The sequence below is a fragment of the Heterocephalus glaber genome, unplaced genomic scaffold (assembly GCF_053883595.1).
Source record: "Heterocephalus glaber isolate CG9 unplaced genomic scaffold, H.glaber_assembly_v1.0 deba00000281, whole genome shotgun sequence".
Lineage (NCBI taxonomy): Eukaryota > Metazoa > Chordata > Mammalia > Rodentia > Bathyergidae > Heterocephalus > Heterocephalus glaber.
Window position 1 is genome coordinate 37,096,747 of NW_028258139.1, and position 5,993 is coordinate 37,102,739.

The 5,993-nt window shown below is 35.9% G+C and overlaps 1 pseudogene; it reads right to left on the minus strand.

The window, feature by feature from the left end:
• Positions 1 to 1,323: 1,323 nt before the first annotated feature.
• On the minus strand, positions 1,324 to 3,500 carry LOC101715720 (uncharacterized; annotated as a pseudogene).
• Between the last annotated feature and the right edge of the window lie 2,493 nt (positions 3,501 to 5,993).

Sequence of the window (5,993 nt, forward strand, 5' to 3'; positions counted from 1 at the left end):
AGACCACTTCCAAGATTTGGGTATTATGAATTATGCTGCTATAAACATAAATATGCATGCATCACTGTATTATGATGTCTTTAACTCTTCTGGGAGGATACCTAGAAGGGGGATAACTGGGTCCAGTGGAATTTTTATTTTTAATTTTAAAACAATCTCAATTTTCTTTTTTTTTGCCTTTTACATAACATTAAAATTTAATCAATTATGAGAACAATCCATTTTTAATGGTGGAATCATTTAGAAAATTTCCTGTTTCAAAATAGTTATCAGGTGCATGATAACTTTAGACTTGTGATGGAAAACCCTTCAAAATACATTGTTTTCATGAGGCTCCTTTACTTCCATGAATTCATGACACTTTGCTGATTACTACACATTTAGTGTGTTCTTACCAGTTTTGTTTCTATATGCCTTAATGATAAACAATGAGGGAGAATATATCACTGAAATCCTGCCATATTCACTGCCATCTGAAATTTCTTCAGTGCGAAATATTGCTAAGATTTCATTGCTGGGCAAAGATTTTTCTCTGATCATTACATCACTACTGTGTTTCAGCTCACTGATAATCTATTCTGATCACCAATGAGAGTGTCTTTCTTCCCATACAAGGCATTCTTAGTCTCCTGACTTGTATGTACTGTATCTCCACATATGCTTTCATAGACATGTTATTACTTAGAAATTTTTCTTCAAGACTTTTCTACTTTGAATGTATCAGAGGGTTTTCCCACATTTGACATACAGTATGACCTTATCCCTGAAGGCACTACATTTTCTATAGACATTTAATTTCATTCCTGTGCAAATTCCATAATCTCCAATAATAAAAACATAGTAATAGGCTGGTCTACACTAAATTCATGTATACTAGGAGCACACTAATACATAATGAGTTCAAGTACCAATATGGTTTGTCCCTACATGAGTTTTCTTGTATGTAATGAGTTCAGATTATGTGAAAAAGATTATGTACCCTGACATAACACATCGCTCATGTGTGTACTGTTGAATTTTAATGAAACTTGATAAATGAGGCTACTTCTAATGGCTAAATCCATAGTCTCCTCTCTAGTATTAGTTTTTATTTTATTACAATGGGTGCCTCAGGGAATTAGAAGAAAATTCATGTTGAAGATTTTCCCACAGTGGTTGGATTAAATTCTTGTCTAAATTCTCTGGTGAATAATTAGACCAACAGTGTACAAGCAGAATTTTGCACACTCAATATACATAAAAGAAGTCTATCCTACATGAAATATCTGATGTTGCATAAGACATACTTTCTTCCTGAAGGTATGAGCATTATTCATTGCACTGTCAGGGTTTGATTCCATTATGAGTTCGCTGATGTACAATGAGATTTCTCCTTGAAGAGAAAGCTTTTCCAAAATCACTGCAAATAAATGGTTTCTCTCCTGTATGAGTTCTTTGATGAACAATTAGGTAGCTTTTCACAGTGAAGCCTTTACCAAATTCATTGCATGCATATGGTTTCTCTCCAGTATGAACTTGCTTATGTAAAATGAACTCAGTTTCCATGATGAAGCCTTTTCCTCATTCATTACATATATGGGATTTCTCTTATATGAATTTGATGATGTACAATGAGATAACATTTCATAGTGAAGCCTTTTCCACTTTCATTCTGCACATAAAAGGTTTCTCTCCAGTGTGAGTTTGCCGATGTACAACAAGGTTGCTCTTAATGGCAAAACCTTTCCACATTTATTGCACACATAGGGTTTCTCTCCAGTGTTAGTTCGCCAATGTACCATCAGTTCACTATTAACAATGAAACCTTTCCCATATTCACTACATTTGTAAGGTTTCTCTCCACTATGGCTTCACTGATGTATGATCAGCCGACTCTTCAAGGAGAAGCCTCTCCCACACTCACTGTAAATGTAGGGGTTTCTCCCCTGTATGAGTTCGCTGATGTATGATGAGTGCGGTCTTCACAGTGAAGCCTTTTCCACATTCATTAGATGCATATGATTTCTCTACAGTATGATTTCTCTGATGTACAATGAGATTACTGTTCCTAACAAATCCTTTCCCACATTCACTGCACACATAGGGCTTCTCTCCTGTCTGAATTCATTGATGTTCAACAGGACGACGTTTTATGGTGAAGCCTTTCCCATATTCATTGCATACATATGGTTTCTCTCCTGTATGATTTCAGTGGTGTATGATGGCATAGAGCTTTGTGGTGGAGCCCTTCCCACATTCACTGCAGATATAGGGCTTCTCTCCTGTATGAGTTCACTGATGTGTGATAAGCATGCTTTTTCCAGTGAAGTCTTTTCTACACTCACTACATACGTAAGACTTCTCTCCAGTATGATCTCGCTGATGTACAATGAGATTACGCTTGCCTGGGAACCCTTTTCTACACTCATTGCATACATAGGATTTCTCTCCAGTGTGAATTCATTGATGTTCAATCAGACGGCTCTTTATGGTGAAGACTTTTCCACATTCACTGCATGTGAACGAATTCTTTCTTACAGATTCTCTGATGTTCATTGGGCCTGGACTTTCTTGAGAATACTTTTGCACACAAATTGCATCCATAAGATTTCTCTCCTGTGTGAACTCTCTCATGATCAGAGAGTTGTGATTTCTTGGCAAAAGCTTTCCTGCATTCACTGCACATATGGTTTTTCTTATTTCATGAGTTTTCTGATGCTTAATGACTTAGGACTTGTTAATGGGTTTCTACTTACAAGAAATTTAACTGCAGAATGGAATTCTTCACACTTGCCATTCATAAATGTCTCCACATTTTCCTCAAATTTAGTAGTATTCTTAATTTCATAGTTTTTGTTCTGGTTGACAAAACCTAAATTTGATTTCAAAGTTTTTATATGTAACACAAAATGACTTTTGCTTTGAAGAACAGTATTTCCAAATGCATTGTCTTTATAGTATTGTTCCATATTCTTCAGTATTCTTTGATTTTTCATGTGACCCTGCCAATGATTACTGACTTTGCCATTTTCTGGACAAATATGACTGTGCATTTCAACTATTGTCCAAGGTTCTCCTTGTTCCAACCTGAAGAATGCATCTGGGTTGCTTTCTTGATATCCTGTTTGTGAGAAATGAGAGATGACTTGGGCACATTGATTGGGCTGGGATATGTTAACATGGGAGGTTCGATTTGAAGAATTGGACCGTTTTTGCATCTGCAAAGCCAAGGCTTTTATCTCAGGAGAGAGCACAATGCACTTTCTTGGGAGCCAAGAGTCTACCACTTGAAATCACTGCAGAGGGTCTGACACATTAAGTAGCTATAAAGGAAAGGCCACATAAGGCACCCATTGGTGACACAGGCAAGTGTCCTCACCCACTGACACCAAGTTGTTGTACTTCTCTAGCGTCATATTCCTGTACAGATTCTTTTGTGCAGGATCCAAGAGCTGCCACTCCTCATGTGTGAATGTCATAGTCATGTCCTCCAGTGTCAATGATGCCTGTACATTGGTCATTTTCTTCTATTTAGGAAAATAGTCAACTGGGATACTCTGTGTCTCTTCTGTAGATGCCCTAATAATCTCAGTCACTGATGAAGGGTGTCTCCAGAAATGATATGTAGGTCCTAGAAGTCTTCTTCATTCACTTCTTATCCCTTCCTGGAATGGCCAGGGCCCTCTAAGGGAAAGTGGGAGAGATTGTCCAGGCTCTAGGTTGCACAAGGTAAACAAGCCGTGTGGGTAAATCTTGCAGAGCACCAAAAGATGATTGCTTCTAGTCACCTGTTGCAATTAACTCAAGCTTCAAAGGCCAGAACCTGCCACCACTGCTCTAATGGCAAACGGGAAACACCAAAAGGCACCCAGGACTTGGAAGCTAAAAGCAAACTTTATTTATGTATACAGGCCTGGTAGGGGTAGTTCCTCAAAGAACCAGGCCTCAATTTTCTTAATGGATGTGGTGGTTTACATTTCCACCAACAATGAAAAAGGGTTCCTTTTTCACCACAGCCTCTGCAACCTTTATTATTATTTGATTTCTTGATAATTGACATTTTTCTGGGGTAAGATAGAATCTCAGTGCTGTTTTAATTTGCATTTTTTCTAATGGGCAGAGATGTTGAACATTTATCATGCAAGTAATGCTTATTTTCAAGAAACTTAGAATAATTCATATGATGAATTTGTTATGATTTTTAAATTAACTATAGAGCATGGAGATTATTAATTTTTCCACATTGCAAGTGATGTGATGGGGTGGGGAAGAGGTAGTGTTTTGAGTTCTTCTCATTCCAATCATCCACATTGCAGGGCCACTAAACTTCTCTAAATGCAATTTCAAGTAGCGAGTCCCTGACTAATGGACGATGGAGTTACAAACTCTCACCGGTGTGCTGTGCAAGATCCAGTTTGTCGGACTTAGGACCAATTCGACTCATGAACGTTCTTCTCCCTGAGGGAAACTGGTTTGTAAGTCAGGGACTTACTGTACATGTATTTCCATTGAAAATGGTCAGAAAACAGCTAGACTCAAAAGCAAAGCTTTGCAGCCTTAATATCTTGGAATATGTATCACAAAAGTGTTTGCAATTATACCCGAAAGTCTGAGTTTCAATTTGTGGTCAGCCTGCTTTAAAACTCTTTAGTATTTAGCTCCTCCTACTGGAACTAAAGAGAATAGCCCTTTCAATTCGATCAAAAAATTTGAAAAACATTCAGCAATGATTTTTTCAATACTTAATAGACATTTTCTGTGGATATGTTTTGATACTATGTTTATTTTTTGTAAGTTACTAAGCTACTTCTTAAATTTCTGAAGGCCACAGAATTACTTTCTTAGTAGTTTTACTACACTACTCAATAATCATTGAAGAAATAAAATGTATAATAGATACTGTGAAATAGGAAGAAAAGGGGCAAAGGGGAAGGAAGTGGGAGGGCTAGAGGAAAGGATAGAAGAATGGGATTAATATGAGAAAATGGAAAAATAGGAACAAAATCTGTAAATAGGAACAAAATCTGTAAATAGGGAGGAATGGAGGGGTTGAAGGGAGGGCTGGGCAAGGATGAAAAATAAGAACCAAGAGAGACTATGTAAAGGTGCAAATTTCCAATGGTGAATGTTATTATATTGTATACCTAAAATGTACCAATGATTAGAATGAATAATCGATAGTGCAAAATAGGAAGAAAAGGTCCAAAGGGGTAGGGGTAGTGGGAGGGACAGGGGAAAGGAAAGAAGGGAAAGGAAAAATGCTGAGAAATGGAACAAATGGAAATAAAGTCTTTGTAAATAGGGAAGGGTGGAGGGGGTGAAGGGAGGGCTAGGAATGGGGAAAAAATAAGAACCAAGATGCATTATGTAAAGGTACAATTCCCAATGAGAAATGTAATTGTGTTGTATACCTACAATGTACCAATAAAAGAATTTAATAAAAAATACTGTATAATGTATTTCAACTTTCTTCTTTGTATTTTGCAGATTAGAAATATATTTTATCCTTATTTCATCCATTTCATCTACTTTTTAATTTATTGGCAAAAAATATTCTCAACACTTTCATTTTAGAAATCACTTGTTCTTATTTCTAATTTTTATATGTATCACACTTTTTCTTTTAATATATTTTACCTGAAGGGTCTCAATTTTAACTTTCACTTCAAAAACCTGGATGGATTGTTTTTCTTTTCTAAGGATTGCTTTAGTTATTTTCAACTCCTGTTTCTAACATTGAGTTCTAAATACTTTGAGTTTATTCTGATATATTATTCTGAAATTTTACACTGAATTATTATCTCCTTATTTATTTTAACCAACATTTTTATATTATACAAAAATCATAAAAATGAGAAAAATAATTTCCACTTACCATCCATATCTAGATTTCCCATTAACATCTTTGATAATATATAACATTTGTTACATTTAATGAACCAATGCTGATATACTATTACTAAGTAATGTCTGTACTTGATTCAGGTTTTCTTGGTTTTTATTCAACCTTTTTT